The sequence below is a fragment of the Cervus elaphus genome, chromosome 18 (genome assembly GCF_910594005.1).
Source record: "Cervus elaphus chromosome 18, mCerEla1.1, whole genome shotgun sequence".
NCBI lineage: Eukaryota > Metazoa > Chordata > Mammalia > Artiodactyla > Cervidae > Cervus > Cervus elaphus.
Window position 1 is genome coordinate 101,321,549 of NC_057832.1, and position 22,736 is coordinate 101,344,284.

Sequence of the window (22,736 nt, forward strand, 5' to 3'; positions counted from 1 at the left end):
AGGAGGAAATGGCAACCCACTTCAGTATTCTTGCCTGGAAAATCCCATGGACGAAAGAACCTGGCAGGCTACAGTCCGTGGGGTCACAGAGTTGGACACTGCTGAGTCCATGAGCACAGACATGTGTTGGATGTTGTAAATTGTGCTGCAGTGAACATTGGGGTGCATGTATCTTTTCAAATTACGGTTTTCTCTGGGTATGTGCCCAGGAGTGGGATTGCTGGATCATATGGTAGTTCTGTATTTTCAGTTTTTTAAGGAACCTCCTTACTTTTCTCTCTAATGGTTGTACCAATTTACATTTTTACCATCAGTGTTGGAGGGTTCCCTTTTCTCCACATCATCTCCAGCGTTTATTATTTGTAGACTTTATGATGGTGGCCATTCTGATCTGTGTGAGGTCCCACCTCCTTATAATTATGATTTGCATTTCTCTAATAATTAGTGATGTTGAGCATCTTTTCATGTACTTTTTGGCCATCTGTATGTTGTCTTTGGAGAAATGTCTGTTTAGATCTTCTGCCCATTTTTTATTTTATTTTTTTTATATTGAACTGTATGTATCACCTTTATTTATTATCTAGTTTCTGGAAAAAACTTGTTCTTATTTTTGAGTGTAATTAAACTATAAATTAATGTAGAGAGAATTGACGTCTTTATGATGATGAGTCCTTCTCTATGAGGACACCGTATTTTAGTTTATTTTAGGCTTACTTTATGTGCCTTTTGCATGCTCAGGTGCTTGATTGAGTCCAACTCTTTGCAACCCTATGGACTGTAGCTCACCAGGCTTCTCTGTCCATGGAATTTTCCAGGCAAGAATACTGAAGTGGGTTGCCATTTTCTCCTCCAAGGGATCATCTGGAGCCAGGGATTGAACCCACGTCTCCTACATTGGCAGGTGGATTTTTTACCACTCTGTCACCTGGGAAGCCCCCATATGTGCCTTTTAGGATTTAAAAAGTCTTTCATACATTTTTAAGTTTATGCCTAGTATTTTATTTTATTGCTGTTGTAAGTGGATTTTTTTCCCATTATATGTTCTAACTGCTTTTTGCTTTTATGTTTGAAGGCTTTTGAAACTTTTTGTATTTTAATTTGATATATATATTTAAAAACTAAATTAATAGTATTATTTTCCATTGATTCTTTGGTATTTTCTAGTATGTTATCTGCAAACAAGTACTTTTTAATTTTCCTTTCTAATATGTATGCTGTAATTGCTTTGCCCTTTTTTTTTTTTAGTAGATAAATTATAGACTTTATTTTTTGGAGCAGTTTTAGATTTACAGAAATATGAAGCAGATAGATAGTACAAGGTACAAATATATTCCCCAGCATTTTTTGCCATTATTAATTATATAACTAACATTAAATTACGTATTGTACTTAGTCACTCAGTTGTGTCTCACTCTTTGTGACCCAGTGGACTGCAATCCCGCCAGGCTCCCCTGTCCATAGAATTCTCCAGGCAAGAATACTGGAGTGGGTTGCCATGCCCTCCTCCAGTGGATCTTCCCAACCCAGGGATCGAACCCAGGTCTGCCACGTTGTAGGCGGATTCTTTACTCTCTGAGCCACCAGGGAAGCCCAAATTACATATTATATTGACTTATTACAATTAATGATCCAGCATTGATACATAATTATTATTGTACTCTTCAGATTTCCTTAGTTTTTACCTAATATTCTTTTTCTATTACAAGATCTCATACAGGATTGTGTTTAATTGTCATGTCTCCTAGGCGTGACTGGACAATTTCTTAGACTTTCTTTGTTTTTGATGACTTTTATAGTTTGAGGAGGACTGGTCAGATATATTGCAATGTGCCCCTCTCTTGGAGTTTGTGTGATTTTTTTTTTTTTTTTCCTTCACAAGATGAGTTATGGTGTTTTGGAAGAAAAAGCAAAGAGGTAAAGTTCCATTTTTATCACTTTATGCACATACTATTATCATGATTTTTCACTATTGATTTTGACTTTGATTAACCTGGTTGAGATACTATTTGTCAGGTTTCTCTATTGTAAAGTTATTTCTTTTTCTTCTTTCCACACAATGGTCTTTGGGAGGAAATTACAACATGCAGCCCACTGTACTGCCCACACATACAGTGGGGAATTATGCTTTCCTCCTTTAAGGTAGATTTTCTACATAATTTATTCAGAATTCTGCATGGGAGATTACCCTCTGCCCATTTATTAATTTATTCAATAATTTATTTCACTTTGTACTTAACATGTACTTTATTCTTTGAGTTATAATCTAATATTAGTTTGTTGCTCAAATTGTTCCAGATTTGGCTATTTGAAGCTTTTTTATTTGGCTCCTGTGCCCTTTGGACATAACCCCCATCAACAGATTTTCTTTTCTTTTTTTTTTTTTTAACACTTCTTTACTTTCTGGCACCACAGGATGCTCCAGACTCATGTATTTCCTGCCCCATTTCTTCATGTAGCCCTAGTTCCTTTTTTTGGAAAATGGTATCAGAAACTAAGATTTGGGTGTTAGGTATGTTCCTTGCTTCTGGGGTGTTGTTTATTTTAGTAACTCTCAGCTGACAAAGTGAAGAAATAAATTGAAGTATAGTAACCTGTGTATAGGCACATACCTGTAAATATTTCTATATGTAACCATTAGTAATTATATTAAACATTGGTTTCTACCCATATCACCTACTCTAATCCATTACCACATGGATAATTCCAGATTCCTCCCCTTGCTGATCTGTAGATTTCCACTCCAGTAGTTAGAAACCTGGCTCTAACCATTTGCCAAGCATCTTAATTATTCAGTTCCAGTATACATGTATAGCAGTATCAGAATTGTTTATCTGTACCTTGCAGAACTCAACTCTGTTAACTAGAGTACAGTACTCAAGTACAGTCCCTTCTGCCTTTAGTCTTATATAGTCCTTTCATTTATTTACATAGTTACTTGAGTCAGTACCTTTTCCCCGTTGCCTTCAATTGGGTTGTTTCATACATTTGTGATACAGTTAGATTCTCTTGTCACAGTTTGCATTTTTTTATGAAAGCCTCTAACTTCCTAATTTTTAAAATTTGGATGCGTTAGGGGCTTCCCAGGTGGCGATAGTGGTAAAGAACCCGCCTGCCAATGGAGGAGACTTAAGAGATGTTGCTTCCATCCCTGGGTTGGGAAGATCCCCTGGAGGACGAAATGGCAACTGACTCCCAGTACTCTTGCTGGGAAAATCCCATGAACAGAGGATCTTGGCGGACTACAGTCCATAGGGTCACAAAGAGTCGGACAAGACTGAAGTGACTGAGCATGCATGCATGGCTTATGGTTTACTCTTAATGTTATAGAGTGCCATAGGTTTTGACAAATGTATAATGTTGTATATCCACCCATATAGAACCATACAGAAAAGTTTCACCCCCTCTTTGTGCTTCACTTGTTGATCCCTTCCCTTCTCCCACCAAACCTATGGCAAACTGATATTTTTACTGTATAAAGTTTTTTGTCTTTTCCAAGTTTTCATATAATTTTTAAAGTTAGCAGCATTCATTTAAGATTCCTTCATTTCTCTTCATAGCTTGATGGCTCATTTCTTTTTACTTATGAATAATACTCCATTGTATGGATATACCATGGGTTGTTTATCTTTTCAACTATTGAAGGACATATTGATTCCTTTTAAGTTTTGGCAGTTACAAGCAAAAGCTGCTATAATCATTCATGTGAGGGTTTGGCTTAGATATTAGTTTTTAAACTTATTTGGGTAAATACCTAGCAGTGTGATTGCTGGATTGTATGGGAAAATATGATCACTCTACCAATGGTATTTCCACCAGCTGTGGGAATTCAATCCTCAGTTCTCTTTGGTACTGTCAGCTTTTTTTCATTTGAGCCATCCTAATAGGTGTGTACTGATAACTCATTACCATTTTAATTTGTAATTCTCTAGTATGTGAAATATCAATAACCTCAGATACGCAAATGACACAACCCTTTGGCTGAAAGTGAAGAGGAACTAAAGAGCCTCTTGAAAGTGAAAGAGGAGAGTGGAAAAAGCTGGCTTAAAATTCACCATTCAGAAAACTAAGATCATAACATCTGGTTCCATCACTTCATCGCAAATAGATGGGGAAACAATGGAAACAGTGAGGGACTTTATTTTCTTGGGCTCCAAAATAACTGCAGATGATGACTGCAGCCATGAAATTAAAAGATGCTTGCTCCTTGGAAGAAAAACTATGACCAACTTAGCATATTCAACAGCAGAGACATTACTTTGCTGTCAATGGTCCATCTAGTCAAAGCTATGGTTTTTTAGTAGTCATGTATGGATGTGAGAGTTGGACCATAAAGAAGACTTGAGTGCCAAAAAATTGATGCTTTCGAATTGTGGTGCCAGAGAAGATTCTTGAGAGTCCTTTGGACAGCAGGGAGATCAAACCAGTCAATCCTAAAAGAAATCAACCCTGAACATTCATTGGAAGGTACTGACACTGAAGCTCCAATACTTTGGCCACCTGATGTGAAGAGCTGACTCACTGGAAAAGATCCTGATCCTGAGAAAGATTGAAGGCAGGAGGAGAAGGGGACAACAGAGGATGAGATGGTTAGATGGCATCACCAACTCAATGGACATGAGTTTGAGCGCTCTTTGGGTGTTGGTGAAGGACAGGGAAGCCTCGTGTGCTGCAGTCCATGGGGTTGCAAAGAGCTGGACACGACTGAGCTAAACTGAATGATATGTGATGTTGACATCTTTTCATATGTTTAGTTTTCATCCTTAAACAGATATGTGTTAACATCTTTTGTCTTGTTTTTAAACTGAGTTGTTTGTTTTCTTATTTTTGAATTTTAGGAGTTCTTTTGTAGATTTTGGATACAGACCTTTATCATATACATGTTTTGCAAATATTTTCTTCCCATCAGTGGCCTGTTTATTTCTCTTAACAGTGTCTTGCAGAGCAGAAGTTTTAAATTTTAATAACGTCCAACTTAATCAGTTTTTTTCTTTAATGGATGTGCTTTTGGTGTTTAAAGTCATTGTCAAACCCAGGCCACATGTTTTTCGCCTATAATATCTCATAGGGGTTTTATAGTTTTGTGTTTCACATTTAGGTCTGAGATTAATTTTGAGTTAAGTTTTGTGAAAAGTGTGTGGTCTTCTTTTTCTTTTATTTTATTTTATTTATTTTTTTTTTCTTTTATTTTTTAACTGTGTGAATGCCCAATTGTTACAGCACCTTTTGTTGAAAGGATTATCTTTTCTCCATTGAATTGCTTTTGCACTTTTGTCAAAATTGATTATTTGATTGGTTTTATTTCTGAACTCTATTCTTCTCCATTGACCTGTATCTCTTCTTTCACCATTACCATCCTGTCTTTCTTACTATAAGTAAGTGAGTCTTGAAGGCAGGTAACGTTATTCCTCATCTTTGTTTTTCTTTAGTCTTGTGTTGGCTACCTTGGGTCTTTGGTCTTTCCATATGAATTTCAGAATCAGTTTGTTAATATCCACAAAGTAGTTTGCTGGGCTTAGTTTGGGATTGGGTTCAGTGTACAGATCAAGTTGGGAAAAAACTAGTATCTTAACAATATTGAGGCCTATATCCATGAACATAGAATGTCTCCATTAATTATTTAGATTTTCTTTGATTTCTTTCATTAGAGGTTATAGTTTTTTTACAGATCTTACATATATATGACTTAGTTTTTAAGTATTTTGTTTTTTAAGTGCTAATATAAATGGTATTATGCTTTTACTTTTATCTCATTTTTAAAAATTTATTTATTTTTGGCTGTGCTGGGTCTTCATTGCTCTATGGAGGCTTTCTTTAGTTATGGCAAGCAGGGGCTCCTTTCTGTTGGAGTACACAGACTCCTCACTGTGGAGGCTTTTCCTGTTGCAGAGCAAAGGCTCTAGGTGCAGAGGCTTCAGCAGTTGCAGCACGTGGGCTCAGCAGTTGTGGCTTGCACATGAGTTTTTACTTTTAAATTCCAGTTTATTGCTAGGATGTAGGAAAGCAGTGACTTTTGTGTATTAACTTTCTGTCCTGCAACCTTGCTGTAATTGTCTGTTAGTTCTAGGAGGTTTTTTTGTTGTTGTTGTTGTTGATTCTTTGGGATTTTCTTTACTTTTTGTCAATCTGTATAACTTGTGTTTCCTTTTTTAGTTTTATTGCATTAGCTAGAAATTCCAGTATGATGTTGAGTAGGAATGCTTTGTTCCTGATGTTATGGAGAAACATACAACTTCTTTATGTTAGCTATGGGTGTTTTGAGGTGTTCTTTATCAATTTGATGGAGGTCCTTTCTACTTGTTTGCTGAGATTTTTCATTGTTAATGCATGTTGATTTCGTGAAGTGCTTTCTCTGCATCTATTGATAGATGACTCTTACTTCCTTTGCTTGTTGGTATGATGAATTTCTGTCCTTTATTGAGCCCATCTTTGCGTGAAATGTTCCCTTGGTATCTCTCATTTTCTTGAAGAGCTCTCTAGTCTTTCCCATTCTGTTGTTTTTCTCTATTTCTTTGCATTGATCGCTGAGGAAGGCTTTCTTATCTCTCCTTGCTATTCTTTGGAACTCTGCATTCAAATGGGAATATCTTTCCTTTTCTCTTTTGCTTTTTGCTTCTCTTCTTTTCACAGCTATTTGTAAGGCCTCCTCAGACAACCATTTTCCCTTTTTGCATTTCTTTTCCGTGGGGATGGTCTTGATCCCTGTCTCCTGTACAGTGTCACAAACCTCCATCCATAGTTCATCAGGCACTCTGTCTGTCAGAACTAGTCCCTTAAATCTATTTCTCACTTCCACTGTATAGTCATAAGGGATTTGATTTAGGTCATATCTGAATGGTCTAGTGGTTATCCGTACTCTCTTCAGTTTAAGTCTGAATTTGACAATAAGGAGTTCATGATCTGAGCCACAGTCAGCTCCCGGTCTTGTTTTTGCTAACTGTATAGAGCTTCTCCATCTTTGGCTGCAAAGAATATAAATCAATCTGATTTCAGTGTTGACCATCTGGTGATGTCCATGTGTAGAGTCTTCTCTTGTGTTGTTGGAAGAGGGTGTTTGCTGTGAGCAGTGCGTTCTCTTGGCAAAACTCAATTAGCCCTTGCCCTGCTTCATTCCGTACTCCAAGGCCAAATTTGCCTGTTACTCCAGGTGTTTCTTGACTTCCTGCTTTTACATTCCAGTCCCCTATAATGAAAAGGACATCTTTTTTGGGTGTTAGTTCTAAAAGGTCTTGTAGGTCTTGATAGAACCATTCAACTTCAGCTTCTTCAGCGTTACTAGTTGGGGCATAGGCTTGGATTACTGTGATATTGAATGGTTTGCCTTGGAAATGAACAGAGATCATTCTGTCATTTTTGAGATTGCATTTAAGTACTGCGTTTCAGACTCTTGTTGACTATGATGGCTACACCATTTCTTCTAAGGGATGCTTGCCCACAGTAGGAGATAGAATGGTCATCTGAGTTAAATTCACCCTTTCCAGTCCATTTTAGTTCACTGATTCCTAGAATGTCGACGTTCACTCTTGCCATCTCCTGTTTGACCACTTCCAATTTGCCTTGATTCATGGACCTAAGATTCCAGGTTCCTATGCAATATTGGTCTTTACAGCATCGGTCCTGGCTTCTATCACCAGTCCCATCCATAACTGAGTATTGTTTTTGCTTTGGCTCCATCCCTTCATTCTTTCTGGAGTTATTTCTCCACTGATCGCTAGTAGCATATTGGGCACCTCCCAACCTGGGGAGTTCCTCTTTCAATGTCTCGTCATTTTGCCTTTTTATACTGTTCATGGGGTTCTCAAGGCAAGAATACTGAAGTGGTTTGCCATTCCCTTCTCCAGTGGACCACATTCTGTCAGACCTCTCCACCATGACCCGTCCGGCTTGGGTGGCCCCACACGGCATGGCTTTGTTTCATTGAGTTAGACAAGGCTGTGGTCCATGTGATCAGATTGGCTAGTTTTCTGGGATTATGATTTCAGTGTGTCTGCCCTCTGATGCCCTCTCACAACACCTACCATCTTACTTGGGGGAAATATATGGGGAAACAGTGGAAACAGTGTCAGACTTTATTTTTGGGGGCTCCAAAATCACTGCTGATGGTGATTGTAGCCATGAAATTAAAAGATGCTTACTCCTTGGAAGGAAAGTTATGATCAACCTAGATAGCATATTAAAAAGCAGAGACATTACTTTACTAATAAAGGTTCGTCTAGTCAAGGCTATGGTTTTTCCAGTGGTCATGTATGGATGTCAGAGTTGGACTGTGGAGAAAGCTGAGTGCTGAAGAATTGATGCTTCTGAGCTGTGTTGTTGGAGGAGACTCTTGAGAGTCCCTTGGACTGCAAGGAGATCCAACCAGTCCATCCTAAAGGAGATCAGTCCTGGGTATTCATTGGAAGGACTGATGCTGAAGCTGAAACTCCAATACTTTGTCCACCTCATACAAAGAGTTGACTCATTGGAAAAGACCCTGATCCTGGGAGGGATTGGGGGCAGGAGGAGAAGGGGAGAACAAGAGGATCAGATGGCTGGATGGCATCACCAACTTGATGGACTTGGGTTTGAGTAAACTCCGGGAGTTGGTGATGGACAGGGAGGCCTGGCCTTCTGCGATTCATGGGGTCGCAAAGAGTCGGACACAACTGAGCGACTGAACTGAACTGATGATGAATTTCATTAATTGATTTTTTGAGTGTTGAACTCCTCTTGCGTATGTGGAATAAATACCATTTGATTGTAGTATGTAATTAGTTTTATACATTGTTAGATTTGATTTGCTGATATTTTGTTGAGAATTTTTGTATCTGTATTCATGAGATGGGCTGGAGTTTTTCTTTCTTGTAATGTCATTATTTGGTTTTGATATTTGAATAATGCTGGCCTCATACAAAGAGTTAGGAAGTTTTCACTTTGCTTTTAGTTTCTGGAAGAAATTTCAGAGAAGTGATATCATTGCTTTCTTTAAATATCTGTTAGAATTCACCAGTGAAACCATCTATGCCTGTTGCTCATTTTTGGAGGATTATTAGTTATTGATTTAATTTCATTAATAAGAAAGAAAAGTGACATCGCTCAGTTGTGTCCGACTCTTTGTGAACCCATGGACTGTAGCCTACCACCCTCCTCTGTCCATGGGATTTTCCAGGCAGGAGTACTAGAATGGGTTGCCATTTGCTTCTCCAGAGGATCTTCCTGACCCAGGGATCGAACCTGGGTCTTCCGCATTGTAAGCAGATGCTTTATCATCTGAGCTACCAGGGATGTCCATCTAATTTCATTAATAGCTGTCAGCTTATTCAGAACATCTGCTTCTTCTTGGGGAGCTTCTCTGTTGGCTCAGAGGGTAAAGAATCTGCCTGCGATGCAGGAGACCTGGGTTTGATCCCTGGGTCAGGAAAATCCCCTGGAGAAGGGAATGGCTACCCACACCAGTATTCTTGCCTGGAGAATTCCATGGACAGAGGAGCTTGGCAGTCTACAGTCCATGGTCACAAAGAGTCAGATAGGACTGAGCGACTAACGCTTACATTTCTCCTTGAGTATTGGTAGGTCGTGCCTTTTAAGGAATTGGTCCATTTCATCTCTTACAATGTTGTAGAAATAGAGTAGTGTATAATATTTATTTTGTTAAACTTTTAGTATCCAAGTGATCAGTAATGATGACCCTTCTTTCATATCTGATATTAGAAATTTGTGTTTCTCTGTTTTTTTTTTCTTGATTGCATTAGCTAGAAATTTGTCAATGTTACTGTTTTTTCAAATAGCCAGCTTTTGGTTTGATTGATTTTTTTCTCTTTTTCATTTCCTGTTTTCAGTTTCATGGATTTTTGCTTTTTATTGTTTATATTCTCTGTTTGCTTTATACTTAAATTGTTCTTTTTCTAGTTTCCTAAAGTGGAAGCTTTGACAATTGATTTTAGATCCATTTTCTGATGTATTCAGTGCTTCACTTTGGCTGTCACCCAAAGTTTGATATTTTGTTTTCATTTAATTCAATATAATTTTAAATTTATATTGTGACTTGACCTTTGTATTATTTAGAAAAGTATTGTTTACCCCAAATATTTTGGGATTGTCCACCTCTCTTTCTGTTACTGATTAAATTTAATTCTACTGATTAAGTGTAATTAAGTTTAATTCCATTGTGGCCTGAGAGCATACTTTGAATAATTTTCTGTTCTTCTACACTTATTAATATGTATTTTATGGTGTATCTTGGTCAGTGTCCCAATGTGAGCTTGAGGAGAATATGTATTCTGCTGTGTTGGATAAAATATCTATAAATGTTCATTAGACCCAGTTGATTGATGGTGCTGTTCAGTTCAACTGTATTCTTGCTGAGTTTCTGCCTTCTGGATCTGTCAGTTACTGATAGAGAGATGTTGATGTCTTCAATTATAATACTGGATTTGTCTTTTTTTCCCCTGCAATTCTGTCAGTTTTTCCCTCAAGTATTTTGACACTTTTTTGGGGGGAGAGGGGTACAGATATCTTAAAGATTGCTGTGTCTTTTTGGAGAATTGACACTTTTCATTATGTAATGCCCTTCTTTGTCTATCCCTGATGATTTTCATTGGTCTTAAATCTTTTGCCTGATAGAAATATAGCGTCAGCTTTCTTTTGAAAGCATGGTTTATCTTTCTCTATTTCTGTACTTTTCATCTACCTGTGTTTTATGGTGTGTTTCTTGTGGGTGTGTATTCAGTCGTGTTTGACTCTTTCCGACCCCATGGACTGTAGCCTGCCAGGTTCCTTTGTCCATGGAATTTTCCAGGCAAGAATACTGGAGTGGGTTGCCATTTCCTACTGCAGGGAATCTTCCCAACCCAGGGATCAAACCTGCATCTCTTGTGTCTCCTGCATTGGTAGGCAGATTCTTTACCATTGTGCCACCAGGTAAGCCCGTAGAGTTTCTTACAGGCAATGTATTCAGGTCTTGTTCTTTAGTCCACTCTGACAGTCTCTATCTTCTAATTGCTTGATTAAGATCATTCACATTTAAATTGACTATTGTCATCAACCATGTTTGTGTTTTCTATTCTTTGCACTTGTTCTTTAGTCTTTTTACTTTTTCTTTTTTCTCTGCCTTTTCTGATTTGAAATGAACATTGAATATGCTTGTATTTTCTCGCCGCTTACCATGTCAGTTATACTTCTTTTAAATATGTTTTTAGTGGTTGTCCCACAGTTTGCATTGTTATATTTACAACTAATTTAATCCAGCTTTAAATGACATGGGCTTTCCTGGCGGCTCAGTGTTAAATTATGTGCCTGCCAATGCAGAAGATGCGGGTTTGATCTCTGGTCTGGGAAGACCCGCTGGAGAAGGAAATGGCAAGCCTCTTCAGTATTCTTGCCTGGAAAACCCCTGGCAGGAGCCTGTGCAGAGTCAGACATGACTGAGTCACTGAACAGCAATAATGATGCTTCATGGGTAGTTCAGGTACCTTATATTAATACCAAAATATTTGTTTCCTCCCTCCCTTATAACATTGCTCTCATTCACTTCGTTTTTCTGTATGCTCTGATCACCCCATACATTACTGCTTTTATTTCTTTGAACCAGGTATCTATTAGCTCAGTTAGGAATAAGAAAATACAAGTTTTTTATGTTAGCTTCTTGTAGTCCTTTTCTGTCCTTCTTTGTGTTGATCCAGGTATCTGACCTATGTTATTTTCCTTCAGAAGAATTACTGTACATTAATGCACGGCAGATTGTCGTGGCGATAGCTTTTCTCAGTTTTTGCTTTGTGTCAGGCCAGCTCTTCGCTATCCTGTGGGCCGTTGCCTGCCAGGCTCCTCTGTCCGTGGGATCCTCCGGGCAGTACTGGAGTGAGTGCCATTCCTTCCTCCAGGGCGTCTACCCCACCCAGGGATCCAATTCACATTGCTTATGTCTCCTTCATTGGCAGGCAGGTTCTTTACCACTAGCGCCATCTGGAAAGTTTTAGCAGGTTATTTATTTTTCTGTCACATTTAAGAGATTTCTTTTGTTTCTGTTTCATTGGATACAGAATTTTAGGTTGCTGGTTTTTTTCTTCTTTCAAGGCTTCTAAGTATTTCATTCTACACTTTCTTGATTGTATGATTTCTGGTAAGAAACCTGGCACAATTCTTAACACTTGTTCTTATGTAGGTAAGGTGTTTTCCCATTGATTATGCTCAGATTTTCTTTTTATTTGATTTTCTACAGTTTGAATATGATAGTGCCTCTGTGTGGATTTTTTTGCATATATCCTGCTTGTTTTTGTCTGAATCTCCTGGATTTGTGGTTTCTTGTCATTAATTTTGGAAAATTTCCAGTCATTATTACTTCATATATTTCTTCCACTCCTTACTCTCTTTCTTCTCTTTCTCTTATTGCAATTATGCATTTATTATAGCTTTGGTAGTTTTCTCACAGTTCCTTGAAATTCTTTTCCTTAATTTTGTTTTTTTCTCTTTCATTGTGGGAACTGTCTGCTGACTTAACTTCAAGCTTCCTGACTCTTTCCTTGATACATTACCCATCTATCTTGCATTAGTGCTCTTAAGATGTTAATTGTAATTATTTCAAATTCCCTATTTAATAATTCCAAAATCCACATCATATTGGAGTCTGATTTTGATGCTTGCTTTGTCTTTTCAGGCTGTGCTTTTTCTTGTCTTTTAGCGTGCTGAAGTTTTTTGTTGGAAGGATCTAGGATGTATTGGATAGTAGGAACTGAAGTAATTAGGCTTTTTGTTTGAAGTTTTATGTTCATCATGTTAGAAGTTGGGCTGTTTAGCCACTATGGAGAACAGTGTGGAGATTTCTTAACAAACTGGAAATAGAACTGCCATATGACCCAGCAATACCACTTCTGGGCATACACACTGAGGAAACCAGATCTGAAAGAGACATGTGCACCCCAATGTTCATCGCAGCACTGTTTATAATAGCCAGGACATGGAAGCAACCTAGATGCCCATCAGCAGACGAATGGATAAGGAAGCTGTGGTACATATACACCGTGGAATATTACTCAGCCGTTAAAAAGAATTCATTTGAATCAGTTCTAATGAGATGGATAAAACTGGAGCCCAATATACAGAGTGAAGTAAGCCAGAAAGATAAAGACCAATACAGTATACTAACACATATATATGGAATTTAGAAAGATGGTAATGATAACCCTATATGCAAAACAGAAAAAGAGACACAGATGTACAGAACAGACTTTTGAACTCTGTGGGAGAAGGCGAGGGTGGGATGTTTCGAGAGAACAGCATGTATATTATCTATAGTGAAACAGGTCACCAGCCCAGGTGGGATGCATGAGACAAGTGCTCGGGCCTGGTGCACTGGGAAGACCCAGAGGAATCGGATGGAGAGGGAGGTGGGAGGGGGGATCGGGATGGGGAATACATGTAACTCCATGGCTGATTCACGTCAATGTATGACAAAACCCACTGCAATGTTGTGAAGTAATTAGCCTCCAACTAATAAAAATAAAGGAAAAAAAAAAAAAGAAGTTGAGCTGTTTAGTGTTAGATATAGCCCTAGGTGCCAGAGGGTTCATTTTCCTCTAGTGTTCATATTTTCTCTCTCTCTCTTTTGTTTTTTTTCTTTTGGGAGAAGTGGGTAGGTGGTGGAGTTGTTCCTTAAGTTCTTAAATAGTTTGTGTCTTGAAGCTCTCAGTGATAGTCTCCTGTAATTATACATTACCCCTGTTGTGGTGGCTAGATGTGAAGAAAGGGAAGTATTCTTTTATCTTATGATTAAATCCCAGTTTTTACTGGGTCTGAGTCTCTGTACTCTTACTTTGCAAAGTGTTTTTTAGCCTTTGTTTTTCTGCTCTAATGTGAGAAAGGAAACCTGGAGGGGGCTGGAGTTGGCTGGTTGCCTTTCGTTACGAAGAACACTCGGTCGATATTTTTAAATGGTTGCTTTTCCTCTTCTCTGTTTCAGGCAGGGTTTTTTCCTCTCAATTTCTTTTACTGGAAGTAAAACCCACAAAAGTATGCGGGATCCCTAAAACTATGCTCCCAGAGTTTCTGTCAAGCTAGTCCACTTTCAGTCTCCAGAAATTTATCAAAATTACCTTGTAATTTTTCCTATCAATTATTGGCTCCAGTGGCTTTGGCTTCAGATAAGGTGATCTCAGCTGTGATTATCTGTCTTTTGCTCTTCTCTCCAGGTTACAGGGTGTTTGTTCCCCCAGTGACCTCAGCTCTTTGAGGAATCTAAAGAAAGTTGCTGATTTTCACCTAGTTCAGCTTTTATCTTGTCTCAATAAGACTGAGAGAAAACTGCTAAAGCTCTTAACATTTTGGAGCTGATCTGAAAGTCTCTTTGCTTTCCTTTTTAGTCATATTAGCTAATCCCTTCATTAGTAAATGTTTCAATAGATTTCCTTTCTGGAAACAATTGTACCTAACTAGTATTTTTTGATAGTTGGGTTCTGATAACTTTTTTTTTCTTCTTCTTCTAGGGAAATTTCTCTGTTTCAACTTTCTATATCTACTAGGGTCATACTAGGGTCAGTTGGTACATTTTTTTCCACAGAGAGTTGTACATTTCTTCCAAGTTTTCAAATTTATCTCTGTATTCTTGCAAAATAGCTGTGTGATTCTTAAAATAGTCTCTGCCTAGCAGGTTTTTTTTTTTTTTTAATTTTGCTGGCTGTTTTTCTCTCTTTAATTTTTCCAGATATTAAATTTTTAGTTAATATTGACACAGTTATTAAATTTTGAGTTTCTGGTGTACTATGGAGAGCTGCACTGTTCAGTAGGATAATTACTAGATTGTTTTGTTGTTTAGTTGCCTAGTCATGTCTGACTCTTTTGTGACCTCATGGACTGTAGCGCACCAGGCTCCTCTGTTCATGGATTTCCCAGGCAGGAATACTGGAGTGGGTTACCATTTCCTTCTCCAGGGGATCTTCCCCACCCAGGGATGGAACCCGTGTGACCTGCATTAGCAGGGAAATTGTTGTACCACTGAGCCACCAGATTTTGTTGCTGTTCAGTTGCTAAGTCATGTCCAACTCTTTGCAGTCCCATGGACTGCAGCATGCCAGGCTTTCCTGTCGTTCATTATGTCCCTCAATTTGCTCAAACTCATGTCCATTCAATCAGTGATGCCATACAATCATCTCATCCTCTGTCGTCCCCCTTTCCTGCCCTCAGTCTTTCCCAGAATCAGGGTCTTTTCCAGTGAGTCAGTTCTTCGCATCAGGTGGCCAAAGTATTGGAGCTTCAGCTTCAGCATCAGTCCTTCCAGTGCGTATTCAGTGTTGATTTCCTTTAGGATGGACTGGTTTGATTTCCTTGGAGTCCAAGGGACTCTCAAGAGTCTTCTCCAACACCACAGTTCAAAGGCATCAATTCTTTGGTGCTCAGCCTTCTTTATGGTCCAGTTTTCACATCCATACATGACTCCTGGAAAAACCATAGCTTTGAATATGGGTACCTTTGTCGGCAAAGTGATGTCTCTGCTTTTTAATACACTGTCTATGTTTGTCATAGATTGTCTATGTTTGGGCTTCCCTGGTGGCTCAGAGGTTAAAAGCTTCTGCTTCCAATGTGGGAGACCTGGGTTCGATCCCTGGGTTGGGAAGATCCCCTGGAGAAGGAAATGGCAACCCACTCCAGTATTCTTGCCTGGAGAATCCCATGGACAGAGTAGCCTGGTAGACCCCAGTCCATGGGGTTGCAAAGAGTTGGACATGACTGAGCGACTTCACTATCTATTCACTGTGTTTGTCATGGCTTTTCTTCCAAGGAACAAGTGTCTTTTAATTTCATGGCTGCAGTCACTGTCTGAAGTGATTTTGGAGCCCAAGAAAAGAAGTCTGTCACTGTTTCCATTTTGTTCCTCATCTATTACCATGAAATGATGGAACTGGATGCCATGATCTTAGTTTTTTGAATCTTGAGTTTTAAACCTCTTTTCACTCCTCTTTCACTTTCATCAAGAGACTCTCTAGTTTCTCTTCACTTTGTGCTATTACATGGTATCATCGGCATATCTGAGGTTAATGACTCCATCAGAGTTGATGAGGTTATCTGAGGTTAGTTACTCCACATGTAGCAATACAAAGCAAATTTTAAATTGAATTTTAAAATTCAGTTCCTTAGTCTCACATTGGGCACATTTTAAGTATTCAGTAGCCACATGTGTCTAGCAGAGATTGTATTGGTCAGTACAGATACAGAATATTTTTATCATCACAGAAAGTTCTCTTGGACACTACTGCTGTATTATCTGTCACTACTTATTAGCATTATTTTGTAGAAATTTTGCAGTTTGCTTTGTATTTCTCCTTTGACCTAATGGAATTTTTTTATTCACTTGGAGAGATGTTTTAGATTTTGGTGTTTTTTTAAAGGATTTGTTAGTAATGTCTAACATTATTGGGTATTAATAAACTATAGTATTTTATTATAAAGTACTCTTTTATTTTTGCTTAAGGCTTAGGATTTCCTCTGGTCTGAAATTAAATTTGAACCTTGCTTTATTATTTCATTTGCTTGGTCTGTCTTTGCTATTCCTTTACAATGTAATTTTTGTTTTATTTATGTCTTTTGTATATGTGATAGGATTGGATTTTTGCCTTGTTACCTCATCTTAAAAATTAAGAAAAAATGTTTTGTTAAGGTCATTTATGTTTACTGATATGTTTGATGTCAATTCTGCTCTAATATTTTGTGGGATATTTTACATAAACTTGTAGAATCTTTGAGTATGTTGTCTTTTTTCTTTGATCTTTCTCTTATTAAAACAAGTTTCTTTTGGCATTTAGGATGGGTTGTGATTTTTAGTTTCCTTCAATCTAGTCATCTAATGTAACACTGTTAAGTCTCCCTGAGGAGATTTGCTGGGAACCTTTTCTTCCTCCTGTCTCTCCCAGTATCTGATTGTAAATGATGATCTTTCCTTCTAAGAGTTAGTATCTGTGAGGCAGTTAATAAGTCTATTCTGACTTCTACTTATTGCCTCCGTTCTTCTCCCATTTTTGATGGATCTATCCTTTCTACCTTGTTGTAGACCATATTTATGTACTGTTATGTTGTCGTTGTCTTCATGGTTAGTTTTGGTTCTTTAGTTCGGTGCCTTTAATTCATGTGATCAGATTTTACTTTGAAACTTTTCAGTCATTTCTTGAATATGCATAGTTTGTTTTTTAGTTGCAGGAAAAGCTCAGAAAACTTTATATGTTGTTGACCATCTATGCCTGTAAACATGAAGGATAGTTTAACTACATATGAAATCCCAGGTTCACATTTTTTTTATGTGTGCTTGGGTATTTTACAACTTTTTCTTTCATTTTATTTGTGTATAAAACATAGCTGTTGTGAAGTTTCTTGAAACCATAATTTTCTGTTTCTTATGAGAGACTTGTCTTTTCTAGCTGGATGTTTAAAGTCTTTAAGGTCTAATAGTTTATACTAGGAATAGTCTCAGTTGAATTTCTCTAATATATCATGTATCCTTTTATAATGTGGATTCAAGTTTATTTTAGGAAAATTTTCTTCCAGCACTGTTTGAAATACCTGTCTGGTTCCATTTACATATTTATTGGACCGTCTACTTACTGTTGCTTTCTCTTTTTTATGTGTCATTATTTTTCAGTTCAGTTCGGTTGCTCAGTCATGTCTGACTCTTTGCGACCCCACAGACTGAAGCATGCCAGTTTTCCCTGTCCATCACCAACTCCCGGAGCTTACTCAAACTCATGTCCATCGAGTCAGTAATGCCATCCAACCATCTCATCCTCTGTCGTCCCCTTCTCCTCCCACCTTCAGTCTTTCCCAGCTTCAGGGTCTTTTCCAATGAGTCAGTTCTTTGCATCAGGTGGCCAAAGAATTGGAGTTTCAGATTCAGCATCAGTCTTTCCAATGAATATTCAGGACTGATTTCCTTTAGGATGGTCTGGTTGGATCTCCCTGCTGTCCAAGGGACTCTCAAGAGTCTTCTCCAACACCACAGTTCAAGAGCATCAGTTCTTCTGCACTCAGCTTTCTTTATAGTCCAGCTCTCACATCCGTACATGACTACTAGAAAAGCCATAGCCTTGACTAGACGGACCTTTCTCAGCAAAGTAATGTCTCTCCTTATTAATATGCTGTCTAGGTTGGATATAACTTTTCTTCCAAGGAGCAAGCATCTTTTAATTTCACGGCTGCAGTCAAGTCCATCTGCAGTGATTTTTGGAGCCCCCAAAAATAAAGTCTCTCACTGTTTCCATTGTTTCCCCATCTGTTTGCCATGAAATGGTGGGACCAGATGCCGTGATCTTAGTTTTCTGTATGTTGAGTTTTAAGCCAACTTTTGCACTCTCCTCTTGCACTTTCATCAAGAGGCTCTTTAGTTCCTCTTTGATTTCTGCCATAAAGGTGGTGTCATCTGCATATCGGAAGTTATTGATGTTTCTCCCAGCAATCTTGATTCCAGCTTCTGCTTCATCCAGTCAAACATTTCTCACGATGTACATTGCATATAAGTTAAATAAGCAGGGTGACAATATACAGCCTTGATGTACTCATTTTCCTAATTGGAACCAGTCTGTTCTTCCATGTCCAGTTCTAACTGTTGCTTCTTAACCTGCATACAGATTTCCCAGGAGGCAAGTCAGGTGGTCTGGTATTCCCATCTCTTTCAGAATTTTCCATAGTTTGTTGTGATCCATACAGTCAAAGGCTTTGGCATAGTTAGTAAAACAGAAGTAGATGTTTTTCTGGAATGCTCTTGCTTTTTCAGTGATCCAGCGCACATTGGCAATTTGATCTCTGGTTCCTCTGCCTTTTCTAAATCCAGCTTGAACATCTGGACATTGATGGTTCATGTACTGTTGAGGTCTGACTTGGGGAATTTTCAGCTTTACTTTGCTAGCATGTGAGATGAGTTCAATTGTGTGATAGTTTGAGCATTCTTTGGCATTGCCTTTTTTTGGGATTGGAATGAAAACTGATCTTTTCCAGTCCTGTGGCCACTGCTGAGTTTTCCAACATTGCTGTCATATTGAATGCAGCACTTTCACAGCATCATCTTTTAGGATTTGAAATAGCTCAACTGGGATTCTGTCACCTCCACTAGCTCTGTTCGTAGTTATGCTTCCTAAGGCCCACCTGACTTCACATTCCAGGATGTCTGGCTCTATGTGAGTGATCACACCATCGTGATTGTCTGGGTCATGGAGAACTTTTTTGTATAGTTCTTCTACACAGAAGAACTTCTTGCCACCTCTTCTTAATATCTTCTGCTTCTGTTAGGTCCATACTATTTCTGTTTTTTATTGTGCCCATCTTTGCATGAAATGTTCCCTTGGTATCTCTAATTTTCTTGAAGAGATCTCTTGTCTTTCCCATTCTGTTGTTTTCCTCTGTTTCTTTGCATTGATCACTGAGGAAGGCTTTCTTCTCTCTCCTTGCTGTTCCTTGGAACTCTGCTTTCAGATGGATATATCTTTCCTTTCCTCTTTGCCTTTTGCTTTTCTTTTCTCAGCTATTTGTAAGGCCTCCTCAGACAGCCATTTTCCCTTTTTGCATTTCTTTTTCTTGGGGATGGTCTTGATCCCTGCCTCCTGTCAGTGTCATGGACCTCCATCTATAGTTCTTCAGGCACTCTGTCTATCAGACCTAATGCTTTGAATCTTATTTGTCACTTCCACTGTATAATTGTAAGGGATTTGATTTAGGTCAGACCTGAATTATCTAGTGATTTTCCCTACTTTCTTCAATTTAAGTCTGAATTTGGCAATAAGGAGTTCATGATCTGAGCCATAGTCAGGTCCTGGTCTTGTTTTTGCTGACTGTATAGAGCTTCTCCATCTTTGGCTGCAAAAAATATAATCAGTCTGATTTCGGTGTTGACCATCTGGTGATGTCCATGTGTAGAGTCTTCTCTTGTGTTGTTGGAAGAGGGTGTTTGCTATGAGCAGTGCGTTCTCTTGGCAAAACTCTTATTAGCCTTTGCCCTGTTTCATTCCATACTCCAAGGCCAAATTTGCCTGTTACTCCGGGTGTTTCTTGACTTCCTACTTTTGTATTCCAGTCCCCTATAATGAAAAGGACATCTTTTTGGGGTTTTAGTTCTAAAAGGTCTTGTAGGTCTTGATAGAACCATTCAACTTCAGCTTCTTCAGCGTTACTGGTTTGGGCATAGGCTTGGATTACCGTGATATTGAATGGTTTGCCTTGGAAACGAACAGAGATCATTCTGTCATTTTTGAGATTGCTTTGGACTGCGTTTCAGACTCTTGTTGACTCTGGTGGCTACACCATTTCTTCTAAGGGATTCCTGCCCACAGTAGGAGATAGAATGGTCATCTGAGTTAAATTCACCCATTCCAGTCCATTTTAGTTCACTGATTCCTAAAATGTTGACGTTCACTCTTGTCATCCCTTGTTTGACCACTTCCAATTTGCCTTGGTTCATGGACCTAAGATTCCAGGTTCCTATGCAATATTGGTCTTAACGGCATCGGACTTTACTTCCATCACTAGTCACATCCACAGCTGGGTGTTGTTTTTGCTTTAGCTCTATCTCTTCATTCTTTCTGGAGTTATTTCTCCACTGATCTCCAGTAGCATATTGGGCACCTACTGACCTGGGGAGTTCATCTTTCAGTGACCTATCTTTGTGCCATTTCATACTGTTCATGGGGTTCCCCAGGCACGAATACTGAAGTGGTTTGCCATTCCCTTCTCCAGTGGACCACGTTTTGTCAGAAGTCTCCACCATGACTCGTCTGTCTTGGATGGCTCTACAAGGCATGGCTCAGTTTCATGAGTTTCATTGAGTTAGACAAGGCTGTGGTCGATGTGATCAGATTGGTTAGTTTTCTGTGACTGTGGCTTTCAGTCTGTCTGCCCTCTGATGAAGAAGGATAAGAGGTTTATAGAAGCTTCCTGATGGGAAAGACTGACAATGGGGGAAAGTGGGTCTTGTTCTGATGGGCGGGGCCATGCTCAGTAAATCTTTAATTTTCTAATCTGTTTTTTCTTTAGGTGTTTTTGGGCAGGGTTGGTGGAGGAGGGAGTATATTCTTTGTGTGTGTGTGTGTGTGTTTTAGTTGAGGTACAGTTGGCATACATTATATTAGTTTCAGGTGTGCAGCCTAATGTTTGATATTCTGCATAATGGTTACTACGGTAAGTCCAGTTAACAACTTAGTATAATTGGTTCTAATTTAGTCTGTTTTCTGAAAGAAATCTATTTCCCCTCATTTGTGAGTCTTTTTTCCCCTCCAACCAGGTTTATTAAACATAACTATGTATACAAGGTGACCTAAACCTGCTGCTTCAGAACATGATACTTTCCTTAACTAGTATTTTGATAAGTTAGCCCACAGAGTGTCAAAAAGCAGCTCACTCTAAACTTAATAGAAAAGTGCCCAGTGCATCTTACATGAATGATCTAATTACTGGAATTCTAATCATTCTATACGATAATTAACATCAGGTAGGACTGAGTTTCTCTGACGGGCTGCTGGAGAACTGATGCAAGATGTCAAGAGGCCATTTTGTGCACTGTTACTGTGATGTCATCATGTTTCTGGATCATAATGTTCCCATTATCTGATTCTAGATACACCAAAGGATTATCAGTCGGGTTGGGGTTACCTTAGCTTGCTGGGCTAGAACTGATACCACCCCTGCATGCTCATCTGCTCGGATTCTGTGGCAACCTGTATTGAGTCCTTGGGAATCTGTGCACAGGACTCCAGCAGTGGATGTCTTCTTCATTATGTCCTCCAAGTGCTGCTCTGGGGTAGCCCATCCCTGCACGGGTTGCCTACTTCTTCGCTGCCAGTGTCCCATTTGTGAGTCTTAATAGCTCTTCCTATTGTCTAATATTTCTGAAATGTTATAATTTCGATTACTGCTTAATAAAGCTTCAGCTGTTTTCTTAGTTTCCTTTAGTCATGTTGAAACACTAGTTAAGAATGTTCATCATTTTTTGTGGCCACATTTTTCTCATGTGTTTTTATTGTCTGTTAGAATGTGATTTATTTTACATGTATTATTTTTCCTACAATTTCTTAGTGTGGGTTTTCATTTTAACTTTCTAATGTTTAAACAAGTTTGGTTTTCCAGTAGTTTCATTTTATTTATTTTTTTTGGCCATCCCGTGTGGCTTGTGAGATTTAGTTCCCTGGCTGGGGATTGAATCAGCACCCTCAGCAGGGAAAGCATGGATTCTTTACTACTGGACCACCGAAGAATTCACTTCTAATAGTTTTAGATGGAAGAACTTCTGTAGGCTGAAGGGGTGGACAAGTGTAGTTTTTGAGCTTTGTGGCTCAAGCCCTGTCTCCTTTGTGAAATATTTTTAAAATTTGGACTTTTGAGATATAATAAAGCTGTTTGCCTTTATGTCTGTACCTGTGCTTTGTGAATATTTTGCTTTTTGGAGAGGCATCTTTGAATGTATTTTGCCCTGTGATATGTCTTGAGGTCTACATCGCTTGGACCTTTGCCAACTTAGCATATGAATCTTACCTCTCCTAGGAGTTGTCATTCTTTACACTTTGCTTAATTTATTTTCTGTTCCCAGCAGTTCCTCTTCAGAATGGTTTTCTGTCTTCCTAAAAATAAGGCGATATTTGCAGGATAGTTGTGAAATCCTCTTATGGTCTAGATTCAACATTTTATGAATGTTCTCAGGCCCCCTTGGAGATTTACCTTCTTTGCATTTATCTTATCTTGGAGTCTGTGAGGCCATTATTTGACTTAATCTAGTTCTCAGATTTCCATGGTTTCCATGGATT

At 38.6% G+C, this 22,736-nt stretch overlaps 1 protein-coding gene and 1 pseudogene across 4 annotated transcripts in view; one reads left to right on the plus strand and one right to left on the minus strand.

The window, feature by feature from the left end:
- The window catches only part of MKLN1 (muskelin 1), a 383,297-nt gene that overhangs the window by 202,270 nt on the left and 158,291 nt on the right, over positions 1-22,736 (plus strand). The gene's annotated exons all lie outside the window — the stretch shown is intronic.
- On the minus strand, positions 21,389-21,786 carry LOC122674648 (annotated as a pseudogene).